Here is a 13,733-nt window from a genome sequence, read left to right as displayed (position 1 = left end):
TGTGAAATTCAACTGCCGTCCATCTGTGCCCCTGTCTTCTTGTTGTAGGGCCCATTTGAAAGTAACATCATGCATTCACACAGTCATTCCATTTAAGTATTTCTATCATGCCACCTCTTAGTTTGACTCTTTCAGTCATTTCTTGTAATCCATATGCTGCAATCTAGTGGTTCATTTCTGGAGTTTCTCTAGGGCAGATGTGTCTTTTTGCACCATGCAGATGAAAAGTGGATATTTTACAGTTTAGGAACACCCTCACCACAAAATGCTATTTATGCCAACATTTTGTCTTCTTGATGACTTCTGTCTAGAGGTGGACAGTGAATAGTTTGCTAAAACTAACCAACCAACACAGGAGCGCTGCAGGGGACTGTACTTTCTCCGGTCCTGTTCAGCTTATATACATCGGACTTCTGATACAACTGGGAGTCCTGCCACATGCAAAAGTTCGCTGACAACACTGCTATCGTAGGCTGCATCAGGATTGGGCAGGAGGACCTCATCAAGGACTTTGTTAAATGGTGCGACTCAAACCAACTACACCTGAACACCAGCAAAACCAAGGAGCTGGTAGTGGATTTTAGGAGGCCCAGGCCCCTCATGGACCCCATGATCCTCAGAGCTGACTGTGTGCAGAGGGTACAGACCTATAAATACCTGGGAGTGCAGCTGGATGATAAATTGGACTGGACTGCCAATACTGATTCTCTGTGCAAGAGAGGACAGAGCCAGTTACACTTCCTTAGAAGACTGGCGTCCTTCAACACCTGCAATAAGATGCTGCAGATGTTCCATCAGACGGTTGTGGCGAGCACCCTCTTCTATGTGGTGGTGTGCTGGGGAGGCAGCATTAACACTAGAATTACCAGAGCCTACGAAAAAACTCGTAGATTCGGCCCACGTTAAATCGCTTCTTAAAACCTTTCTCACCTCTCCGCCAGCGTCTTTTGTCATCTAAATGTACTGATAAAGACAAGCTGCCAGCAGCCAGCTATTCCATCCCCCCAATGACTTAGAACGTAAACAGGCTTTTCCCAGCTCTTGCCTTGATTGATTATCTGGGAGTGAAGTGGAGTTTTAGAGTAGAAATAATAAGATTGTTATTTGAAACACACGCATTTCATATGTGTTGCATTTCTACAGTAATCTGTGTAAACACATTGTTAAAACAGAAACGTGTAATATATTCTAGTAGCAATTGACAAAATGTAGGCATAAACTATATAATGTATGAAGCCTGAAGTCCAAATATCAAAGAAACACTTTCACAAAAGGTACAAAAAAAAGCCACCGCCCAAAAAACCTGACTTAGTGTGAGACATTGACATGAATTAACTATCACTGCTTCTGTGGCGTAACAGTATCAGTCGCTGACTGGGAATCAGAAGGTCATGAGTTCAATCCTGCACAACTCCCATTTGAGAAGTGTTCTTATTTTTACTATTTTAGAATAAAAAGATACATTTGATTTCAGTCTGTAACAGCTGGTGTAATTTATGATATTTGTAAAGGTTAGCTTTATTTTTTTTAAATTCACTTTTCATTGTCTCAGTCGCGTTCAGGATCCATCCCTACCGCCCCCCACCTGACACTGCGGTTTTTACATAAAGACGCGCTATAGTTCTGCAGTGTGTCACGATACATACGACCGCGTGTTTTTTTCCCCCAGTATTGCCAGTCCCCACGTGTTGCCGTATGCTGTTTCTATTGTACTCTGGACATGCAGAGGAAAGCATAGTAAAGAGCAGTAACTTCAGCGCTATATGCAATCATCAGACACTCCCCATCTGATGCTGTTTTCACATAAAGACGCGCTAAAGCTCTGCAGTGTACTTGTGACGGCATTGTCGTACCAATGCTTGCGAACTGAAGTGTCTGCATGCACTTTTCGTGGCATTACACGTGTATTTTTTTTTTTTTTTTTTTTTAATATTTTTATTTTATTAATTTTCATTGTAATCATTCCATACAAACAGATCAATTTATAACCCAACAAATTTGAAAACAAATCAAACCCCACCCCTGAGAAGGAGAGCTTAGCTAAAAGAAAATTTCTTTAAGCTTTTTAATAAGGCAACATTAGACAAAAGAAGGGGAGAAGTAAATATCTATATAAATAAGAGATGGAGAAGGGAGTTAAATGCAATAATAGTTATTTCTCTTATTCTAAAATAATATTGATTAAATCCTGCCAAGTTTTGAAAAAATTTTGTACAGATCCTCTAACTGAAAATTTGATTTTTTCCAATTTCAAATAATATAAAACATCGGTTTCCCACTGACTTATAAGAGGAGAATTAGGATTCTTCCAATTTAACAAAATAAGTCTGCGTGCCAAGAGTGTAGTGAATGCAATCACAGTTTGCTTGTCCTTCTCCAATTCAAGTCCATCTGGAAGGACACCAAACACAGCTGTTAGTGGGTTAGGAGGGATTGTGATACTAAGGCTGTCTGAGAGGCACTTAAAAATTTTTGTCCAAAATGATGTTAGTTTGGTGCAGGCCCAGAACATAATAATAATAATAATAATAATAAATTTTATTTATATTGCACTTTATATTTTAGAACATGTGACCCAGTGAGGCAGGAGCTTGGTTGCAGCGCTCGCAGGTCGGATCCTGGCCTGGAAACATTTTGGACAGTTTTAAGCGAGACAGATGAGCTCGATATATAATTTTTAGTTGAATAATTCTATGCTTTGCGCATATAGAACTCGAGTGAATTCTCTGCTTTGCTACCTTCCACTCCTTTTCTGATATATTGATTAAGAGATCTTCTTCCCAATGTCCTCTTGGATCTTTGAAAGGTAGGGACTCTAATAAGATTTTATATATTGCGGAAATAGTGTTTGTTTCCTCGGAATTGAGCAGTATTTTTTCCAGCATTGTGGAGGGTGCAAGGTGGGGGAAATCGGGCAATTTCTGTTTAACAAAATTTCTAATTTGAAGATAGTAAAAGAAATGTGTAGCTGGGAGGTTAAATTTTGAACGTAATTGTTCAAAAGATGTAAATATGTTGTCTATATAAAGATCTCTGAGCATTTTAATCCCAAAACTTTTCCAGGTATTAAAAACTGGATATACTTGCGAAGGTTGAAAGAGGTGGTTCCCTTGCAGAGGTGCCACTGATAAAAGATTTTCCATCTTAAAATGCTTCCTAATTTGGTTCCATATTCTGAGTAAGTAAAGCACAATTGGGTTATTAGTATATTTGCGATAACTTTCATTTATTGGAGAGCAGAGCAGGGAATATAAAGAAGTACTACAGAATTTTACTTCTATTGCAGACCAAGCCTGTGTATGTGCATTTATTTGTGTCCAGGTTTTTATGACTTGTATGTTTGCTGCCCAGTAATAAAACTGAAAATGAGGTAAAGCCATGCCACCTTCTGCCTGAGGTCTTTGTAGGGCCGCTCTTCGGATACGTGGGTGTTTTGAGTTCCAAATGAATGAGGTTATTATTGAATCTAACTGTTTGAAAAACGATTTATTGATATATATTGAAATGTTTTGAAATAAAAAGAGAAGTTTAGGAAGGATATTCATCTTAACAATGTTAATTCTTCCGGCTAGAGTGAGATGAAGGGTTGACCATCTATGCAAGTCTTGCTTAATTTTTTCCATATAGACGCCAAAATTTTGTTGATAAAGAGCTTTATGTTTACTTGTGATATTTACCCCTAGGTATTTAAACTGATCTGCTATGGTAAAAGGTAGGGTGTCTAATCTAATATTATATGCTTGTGAGTTCACTGGAAAGAGTATACTTTTATTCAGATTAATTCTAAGACCAGATATCTTTTGAAATTCTGTTAGTGCTGTTAAAACAGCAGGGACAGTGTTTTCTGGGTCCGATATATATAAGACCATATCATCTGCATATAGAGAAATTTTCTGTTCCAGTCTTTCTCTGACAATCCCCTTTATCTGATAAGAATTTCGGCAGTGAACCGCCAGTGGTTCAATAGCGATTGCAAACAACAGTGGCGACAAGGGACATCCTTGTCTGGTACCACGTTCTAGTTTAAAGTAGTCTGAGCAAATGTGTATTTTTTTGAGCATGCCCATGTAGCTCAAACACAGGAACATATGTTGATGTAAAAGTATAACAAAACAAGTGCACTTTTATTCAAAACTATAACCGAAGAAAAAAGAAAGCAAGTTACAGTAGGTGGAATGCTAAGACCTGCTGATTTCCATTCTGTGCTATATAACTGTTAACATTTCAATCTGATGATTGCATAGAGCGCTGTCTGATTTAGTGTGCGCAAGAACATGCAGGTGGCCAGTTGCTGAGTGCTACAACGCACATTTTAAAAAAAGAAAGAGACAAATATATGTGACGTTTTGAAGAAATCATTTTATGACGCGAATAGTACCAATCAGAAAACATCGTCGAAGTAATGCAATATTATTTGAAAACGAACAGCGTCAGGTCGGGTGTGAAGTTATACTGGCGCTGTTTGAGTCAGATCAGAAGCTGAATAAGCTGAAAAAGCTCCTGTTCTGACTCTAAGTAAAAAAGCATGATATTAATCAACAGAAATAACCGCGATTGACATTTTAAAGTTAACGATTTACAGTGCATACCAATTTATAAATTCAATGTCCGTTTGAGGAAAAAAAAAAACACTTTCTTCAAAGCTGGGAATCGAACTCGCGTCTCTGTGGCACAGTAAGGCAGTGGTGCTCCAAGTCAGCAAACCGTCCTTATAACTTATTTTTTTCAAGATCCATAACACACAGACGGACAGAGCACTGCGTAATACAGAGACAGACAGGCAGAGATATACAAATAAGTTATAAGGACAGTTGTTCATGTTAATTGCAGTCTCAATTGTTAAAAAAATATTTTAAAAGGAGCATCCCACATGAAAATATAACGATCTCATTAACTGACAGTGCATACCAATTTACAAATTTTATGTCCGTTTGAGGTTAAAAAGAAAAAAAAGAAGTAACACTTTATCCCCAGCGGGAAATTGAACTCATGTTTGTGAGGCAGAGAAAAGCTACTCGGTCTGAGAAGTAAATCTTAGCGCGCTACGCCACGTAAACTGTTATATGATGTGTGAAGCTTTTGTGGAAGTGTTTATTTGATCTTAGGAACTCGGGCTTTACACATTCTATAGTTTATGCCTACATTTTGTAACATTTATTACTAAAATATGAAAAAGTTTCTGTTTTAGCAATGTGTTTACACAGATTACTGTAGAAACGGAACACACATGAAATGCATGTATTCCAAATGGCGATCTATTATTTCTATTCTAAAACTCCAGCAGTTCAGTCACTCCCAGATAATCAAACAAGCCATGAGCTGGGAAAACTTAGTGAACGTTCTGCGACGGTGGGGGATGGAATAGCCAGCTGCTCGCTGCTCCTCCAAATCGGCACATTTAGAAGACAAAAGAGAGGTGAGAACAGTTTTAAGGTGGGCCGGATCTACAAGTTTTTTCATAGACTCTGGTAATTCTAGTGTTAAGAAAAAGGACGCCTCACGCCTGGACAAACTGGTGAGGAAAGCAGGCTCTATTGTAGGCATGGAGCAGGACAGCTTGACATCTGTGGCAGAGCGACGGGCGCTGAGCAGACTCCTGTCAATCATGGAGAATCCACTGCATCCACTGAACAGGATCATCTCCAGACAGAGGAGCAGCTTCAGCGACAGACTGCTGTCACCGTCCTGCTCCACTGACAGACTGAGGAGATCGTTCCTCCACCAAACTATGCGACTCTTCAATTCCACCCGGGGGGGGGTAAACCTTAACATTATTCAAAGTTATTGTCTGTTATTACCTGCATTTTTATTACTCTTTAATTTAATATTGTTTTTTTGTATCAGTATACTGCTGCTGGAGTATGTGAAGTTCCCCTTGGGATTAATAAAGTATCTATCTAAAACTCTTAGGTCTTTTTATGAGTTATATGTTCATGTTTCATAACTCTTCCAAATGAGTATTATAATGTTTCACTTTCTACATGTAATATGGTGCATTCACAGATATGGCTAGGATGAAGGATGATTTCTTGCCCAGCCAGGCAGCCATAATGGAAGGACGGCGGGAGTGGAAACTTAACCTGCTGAAAACACCTTACAGTCTTCATCCTGGCTGAAATGAAGGATTTTAAAAAACTGCTAAAAACTCATTATTTTAAACATGGTTTTCTCATGGCTACATTTTAGTGTATCTCTGTTAAACTATATGTGCATTGAAGGCTCAGCAATCTGTACTAATCCCTACTATTTTCTGCTGTTCTTTACTATCTGATCAAAGCACCATGCAGTCTCTGCATTGATGGATTGAAGGCAGTACCCCAGATATCCACATGACCATCACTATCAAATTCTACCATGAGGATTGATTGAGATCATTTATGTTAGGTAGAATGCCCAGTGGGGGCTGAGTGGTCTCTTGGCCTTAGAACCCCTGCAGATTTTGTTTTTTTTTTCTCCAGCCCATGTGGAGGTTTTTTTTTTTTTCTGTCTTGGCCAACTGACCTTACTTTATTCTTTGTTACTTAGTATTACCTAATCTTATTTTTGTAGATAAACTTTTTCTTTCTTAATCTTGTAAAGCACTTTGAGCTACAACATTTGTTTGAACATGTGCAAAATAAATACATGTTGTTGTTGTTTTGAGAAGTATAATGGATGGACTGGGTAAGTATTGATGCTGTCAGCCATTCATTCCCGGTTAGGACAGTGGCCTAGGAATTGAAGTCTGGAAGCGCAGCCCTGTTGGGGTCCTTGGGTTCCACTACAGGGTGCTGCCAGGCAAGGATTGCCTTGGTTTCCACATGAAGTACTGTAAGTCGTCTCGACTCACTGATTTTATCGGTTTACTCAATACACTATCACGTGGCTGACGTGTGCTTTGCAAACGCTAGAGGCTGTTGAGAGTTTTTGGTCTTTTCTGTGGTGTGAGATTTAAATAAAAAATACACTTTGCTCTTAAAACTTGGGTTTTGGTTGCCGCTAAGGAACCGTGTGGGAATTTTTAAAGCTTTTTTTCCCTTTAGATAGTTTTTTTTTTTTTCGCCCACACAAGAGCAAAAGTAGTTGGGTGTTTGGAGGTGCGCTTGGAAAAGTTACTTGTACCTGTTTTTGTTCTTGTTATCTGTATTGAAATTAGCATCGAGGAGGTAGGGGAGAAAGCAGCAGTAACTGATATCGGCATTTGTAAGCAAATAACTGCGTCGTTCTAACAGAGATTCCTTAAAGGAAAAGGAAAAAAAAAAGGCCGCGGCTGACTTCAAAGCAGTAAAAGGCTCAGCAGTGCGCAGGTCAGCGGCCAGCGATAAGTCGCCGAGCAGGCACAAGCGGCTGTAGGAGCAAACAAGGTAGTAAAGTTTTATTTATTTTGTTTATTTTAGATTAAACAGTCCTTAGCGGTCCAGAGGTAGAACAGTAAGTGCTCGACAGCGTAAGAGTTAATTAATAAGGGGGAATACAAACAGTGCGAGTGGAGAGCTTATAAGAAAGAGGAGTGCAACATTAGGAGAAGAGACAGAGAGAAGTAAAGTTAACCTCATAGAAAGACAAATAGCAGGCAGCTGAGAGGGAGAACAGTACAGGAGCTTAAGGGGAAAAGGTGTAAAATATCTATAGTAGATCTTAGTTATACCATTTAAGTTAAGGAGCAGCCGAAAGAAGGAGAAATTTAATTAAAAAAAAAAAAAAAACTTAAGGCAGTTTACTAATCCCAAATCAAATTTTAATAATGAGGCCCGTGCAATGCAAGTCCTGTTGGATGTTGGACTTTTTAGATGATGGTTTGGAAGAGCCAGTTGTCTATGAGGGCTACATCTGCAAGAGATGTCAGCTGATCCAGCACCTCGAGTTCAGGGTCGCTGAACTGGAGGAGGAGTTGGCTGACCTGCGTTGTAATAGAGAATTGGCGGACTTGGCCCAGGTGTCCTTTAGAGAGATAGTGTGCACCCCCAAGGTGGCGCGGGAGGAGATTCCAGACCAGACAGGTAGAAACAGGTGGGTCACGGTCACAAGGCGTAAGGCAAAGGGTGCACACTGTCCGGGGGCATCAACCCCAGAATTAGAAGTGGCAAACCGTTATCATGTCCTTGCGGAGCTGGACAGTGTCTCTGATAATTCTGAGGTGATAGGCAGGGACGAGGAGCCCCAACGGGCTACCTCAAAACCAGTTCCCAAAAAGAGAGAAGTAGTGATAGTTGGGGACTCAATAATTAGGGGGATTGAAGCGCAGGTGTGCTCCAGAGAGAGAGTCTCACACGGTGTGTTGCCTTACAGGAGCACAGGTGGGGGACCTCCCTGGAAGGGTGGATAGGCTCTTGGCCAGATCGGGGGTGGATCCAGTTGTCATTGTCCATGTTGGAACAAATGACATACATAAGGGTAGTCTGTCAGTTCTGCGATCCAAATTCAAAGAGTTAGGTGCTAAGCTGAGGAGCAGAACTGACAAGGTAGTCTTCTCCGAAGTTCTGCCTGTGCCACACGCCAGTCCAGGTAAGATTGAGGAGATTAGAAGGCTTAACGCGTGGCTCAAATCTTGGTGCAGGGTAGAAGGGTATAGGTTTATGGGGCATTGGGACTCCTTTTGGAACAGATGGGACCTGTTCCACCGTGACGGGTTACATCTGAACTGGAGGGGCACCAATGTATTGGGGAGGCGTATGTGTAGGCTAGTCGAGGATTGTTTAAACTAGGGAATGGGGGAGTTTAGGACAGGCCAGGTTTAGATCTATACATGGAAGAACAAACAATGGTGTAGAAACAAGAATGCATAGTAATGTAAATTCTAAGGAAACATTTAAATGTAGAAGGAGTAATACATTAAAAATAGCTTGCCTTAATGCTAGAAGTATCAAAAATAAGGTAAGTAAGTTGGAGTCGTATGTAGCAGAGCATAATTATGATATTATAGCAATAACGGAAACCTGGCTAAATAACAAAGATGGGGATGAGTGTAACATAGAGGGATACACATTTTTTAGGAAGGAGAGACAGAACAGAAAAGGAGGTGGGGTTGCTGGATTTAAATGTAAGTCTTCTTCAGTTGGATGATGAGCCCCATCTTAGTGAGGACATCTGGCTTCGCCTGGAAAATATTAGGGAAAGAGGTCTTATTTTAGGAGTGTGTTATAGACCACCCAATTCAGACACTAATTTCAACACACATCTTTTTAGTAATATCAAAAAGGCAAGTTTACAGGGAGATATTATAGTCATGGGGGACTTTAATTATCCAAATATTAACTGGGATAACCTTACAGATGGCGGAGTACAAGAGCAGGAGTTTTTAGAAGTAATCATTGACTGTTTTTTAACACAGCATGTTAAAGCACCAACACGGGGTGAAGCCTGTCTGGATTTTGTATTTTGTAATAATCAGGATAGAATTGAGGGTGTAGAGGTGATTGAACCTCTAGGGTCATGTGACCATAATGTAATACAATTCTCAGTATTTTGTAAGAGTGCAGATGCAAAGATTAAAATTGTTAAGTTGAACTTTGGTATGACTAATTTTGAGCAGATGCGACAAAGTCTAAGTAGGATACACTGGGATAAGCTTTTAAGTGTGGAGACAGTTGAGGAGCAGTGGAACAGGTTTAAAAATGTTTTACATGTAATGCAGGACAGATACAGACCTAAATTTGGAATTAATAGGAAACGAAAAAAAACTCCACGGTGGATTAATAAAGATTTAAAAAAGAAGTTGCAAAGGAAAAAGCTGCATTTTAAGGCATATAAGACTAATGACTGCAAAGTGAATTGTAGAGCGTATGAGAACATGAGGGCAACCATTAAGAAGGATATCAGGAAGGCTAAAAGACAGTTGGAGAGGAATAGAGCAGATAAGGTGAAAGAAGACCCTAAGAGATTCTTTCAGTATTTTAGTAGTAAAAGAACAGACAAGGAGGAGGTCAAGTGCATCAGGAATAGTAAAGGGAAATTAAAAGGTACAGACAGTGAAATAGCGGATGCATTAAACTTACATTTTTCTGAGGTGTTTACAAGTGAGCAAGTGGATAACCTCCCAGAGGTAACAGGGACTACTAAGGAGGCACTGAGGGATTTGGAAATTGTAGAGGGAGAAGTACTGCTCAGATTAAATAAACTGAAATCGAACAAATCACCAGGACCAGATAATATTTATTCTCGTGTTCTTAAGGAGGCTACTGAGTACATATATAAACCCTTGATGCATATTTTTAGGAAGTCACTGCGCACTGGAGAGATTCCGAAGGACTGGAAAATGGCAAATATCATCCCATTATATAAAAAGGGTGACAGGGCAGATCCAAGCAACTATAGGCCAGTAAGCTTAACATGCACCACAGGAAAATTAATGGAAGGAATTATTAAGGATAAGATCGAGCAACACCTGGCAAGGACAGGAGTTATTCTAAGCAGTCAGCATGGGTTCAGAAAAGGGAGGTCGTGTTTTACTAACATGCTGGAATTCTATGAGGAGGCAACAAAAGGATACGATCAAAGTGGAGCTTATGATATTATTTATCTGGACTTTCAGAAAGCATTTGATAAGGTGCCACATGAGAGGTTGGGCATCAAATTAAAAGAGGTGGGAGTTCAGGGTGATGTTTGTAGATGGGTGCAGAATTGGCTCAGACACAGGAAGCAGAGGGTGATGGTGCGAGGAACCTCATCAGAACTGGCTGATGTTCAGAGTGGTGTTCCACAGGGGTCAGTGTTAGGGCCACTGCTATTTTTAATATATATAAATGATTTAGATAGGAATATAAGTGACAAGCTGGTTAAGTTTGCAGATGATACCAAGATAAGAGGATTAGCAGATAATTTGGAATCCATTATATCATTACAGAAGGACTTGGATAGCATACAGGCTTGGGCAGATTTGTGGCAGATGAAATTTAATGTCAGTAAATGTAAAGTATTACACATTGGAAGTAAAAATGTTAGGTTTGAATACACAATGGGCGGTCGGAAAATCGAGAGTACACCTTATGAGAAGGATTTAGGAGTCATAGTGGACTCTAAGCTATCGACTTCCCGACAGTGTTCAGAAGCCATTAAGAAGGCTAACAGAATGTTAGGATATATAGCGCGATGTGTGGAGTACAAGTCCAAGGAGGTTCTGCTCAACCTTTATAATGCACTGGTGAGGCCTCATCTTGAGTACTGTGTGCAGTTTTGGTCTCCAGGCTACAAAAAGGACATAGCAGCGCTAGAAAAGGTCCAGAGAAGAGTGACTAGGCTGATTCCAGGGCTAAGGGGTTGAATTATGAGGAAAGATTAAAAGAGCTGAGCCTTTACAGTTTAAGCAAAAGAAGATTAAGAGGTGACATGATTGAAGTGTTTATAAATTATGAAGGGAATTAGTGCAGTGGATCGAGACTGTTATTTTAAAATGAGTTCATCAAGAACACGGGGACACAGTTGGAAACTTGTTAAGGGTACATTTCGCACAAACATTAGGAAGTTTTTCTTTACATAAAGAACGATAGAAACTTGGAATAAGCTACCAAGTAGTGTGGTAGACAATAAGAGGGTCTTTCAAAACTCAACTTGATGTTTTCTTGGAAGAAATAAGTGGATAGTACTGGCGAGCTTTGTTGGGCTGAATGGCCTGTTCTCGTCTAGAGTGTTCTAATGTTCTACTGGAAGCAGTTCCGGGCCCATTTAAAAAGAAGCCTACAGCCACATCTTGGAAAGTCAGAGTTGGGAGGCAGCTGGTGACACTCACTGAAGAAATTGCTTATTTGACTTTCTTGTGTTGATTTGGCTGGTGCTCAAGTGGAAATGTGTTGTTAACACGTGTTTTTTAAGACTGTAAGTGTGTTGGGTGACATAGTGATTTGGGGCTCAGTGATGGCCCCTAGTGGTTACAGTGTAAGTACTGAATGCAGCTTTTGAATACTTGTGACATTTAAATTTTGCTATTTTTAACAAATTTACAAAATTGTCTAAAATCCTGTTTTCATTTTGTTATTCTGGGGTATTGAGTGCACAATATAAATTTAAATATTAGCCAAATATGTAGGGGTCTGAAGATTTTTCCACTGCCTATACCTGCATAATAGATTTGCTTTATAATAATTCCCATGTAATACCAGCCAAAAATCTCCAAAAGTTGGTGGCTTTTTGTGCTGCTCCAAGGTTATATTGGGAATGTTAGCCACGCATATAGAGTAAAATACAGTTCACCCAAGCTGCAGAAGAGCATAATTTATAACCAAAATTTTTAGCCCAGGACAAATCAGATTAAAAAAATAATCATCTTCTTAATGCACTTATTTAGGATAGGGTCTGAATACTTTCTGAATCTACTGTTTATCTATGACTAGCAAAATACCCGCGCTTCGCAGCGGAGAAATAGTGTGTTAAAGAGGTTATGAAAAAGAAAAGGAAACATTTTAAAAATAACGTAACATGATTGTCAATGTAATTGTGTTGTCATTGTTATGAGTGTCGCTGTCATATATATATATATATATATATATATATATATATATATATATATATACACACACACACGTAAACATATATAAACTGTGTATATATATATATATATATATATATATATATATATATATATATATATATATATATATATATATATATATATATACAGTAATCCCTCCTCCATCGCGGGGGTTGCGTTCCAGAGCCACTCGCGAAATAAGAAACTCCGCAAAGTAGAAACCATATGTTCATGTGGTTATTTTTATATATTTTAAGCCCTTATAAACTCTCCCACACTATTATAAATATTTCACGCACAATTATACAGCATAAACCCTTTGTATTCTCTTAGATATTAGGTAAGATTCGTTGAAATTATGTATGTAAACACAGTGTACATACAGTAAAACCTAAATATTATTTTAAAGATATCGAGCGTCTCCGATATCACATATGTTACAGCCTTTACGACAGACAGGCCACCAGCAATAAATACGTACAATGCAAGAAAAATTGTATACAATAAAATGTGTGTACAGTGACACTAAACTATGTACATGTAATAAGTATTGTACGTAAATAATTAATTATGGTTACTGACCAACAATGACACGACGACTTGTCCGATAACGATGAGTTTAATTTTACTGCACAACAAAGGAGAGCGTTACAGCTCTTCTAAAGGAGCCTCTTCAGGCGACTGTTTAGCACCGCCGTTGTTCTTCTTCCATCACTCTTCAATCCAAATCCCTAAAGCAGGTTCCATCCAGACTACTGCCTTACAACGTCCACTTGCAACTCATTTTGCGCCCTGTTTAAAAGACACTGCGGCCGTAGATCTTATATGCTTTTCCTCCTTTTTAAATAAAAAGAATCGTGGACTCATTTATGCTGTAATGGTGTCCTGCAGCGGTGTAGCCATTTCCTTCCTTCAACATATCCAAAACTTTTACCTTTTCTGCAATCATTTGCATCTTCTGTTGGCGCTTGTGCACGTTAATTCTGAATGAGTGAGATTAGTACTTTCTGGGTAATGCAGCACTCCGTCGCTGAGCCAATCAGCAGCACACAGGAACTTAACCGCATGCTCTGATTGGGTAGCTTCTCAGCCATCCACCAATAGCGTCCCTTGTTTCAATTCAAATGCGTCCCTTGTTTCAATTCAAATAGGCAAATCAACTGAGGAAGCACACGTACTGTAGACCGCAGACATCCGCGAAGCAGTGAAAAATCCGCAATATATATTCACACATGCTTACATTTAAAATCCGCGATGGAGTGAAGCCGCGAAAGACGAAGCGCGATATAGC

General features: G+C 39.4%; 1 protein-coding gene across 1 annotated transcript in view; it reads right to left on the bottom strand.

Annotated features, from left to right (window-relative positions):
* The window catches only part of LOC114644336 (uncharacterized), a 101,201-nt gene that overhangs the window by 23,714 nt on the left and 63,754 nt on the right, over positions 1–13,733 (bottom strand). The gene's annotated exons all lie outside the window — the stretch shown is intronic.

The sequence above is a fragment of the Erpetoichthys calabaricus genome, chromosome 3 (genome assembly GCF_900747795.2).
Source record: "Erpetoichthys calabaricus chromosome 3, fErpCal1.3, whole genome shotgun sequence".
NCBI classification, from domain to species: Eukaryota; Metazoa; Chordata; class Cladistia; order Polypteriformes; family Polypteridae; genus Erpetoichthys; species Erpetoichthys calabaricus.
The sequence above is the reverse complement of the archived record's forward strand: the minus strand, read 5'-3'. Positions and strand labels throughout refer to the sequence as shown.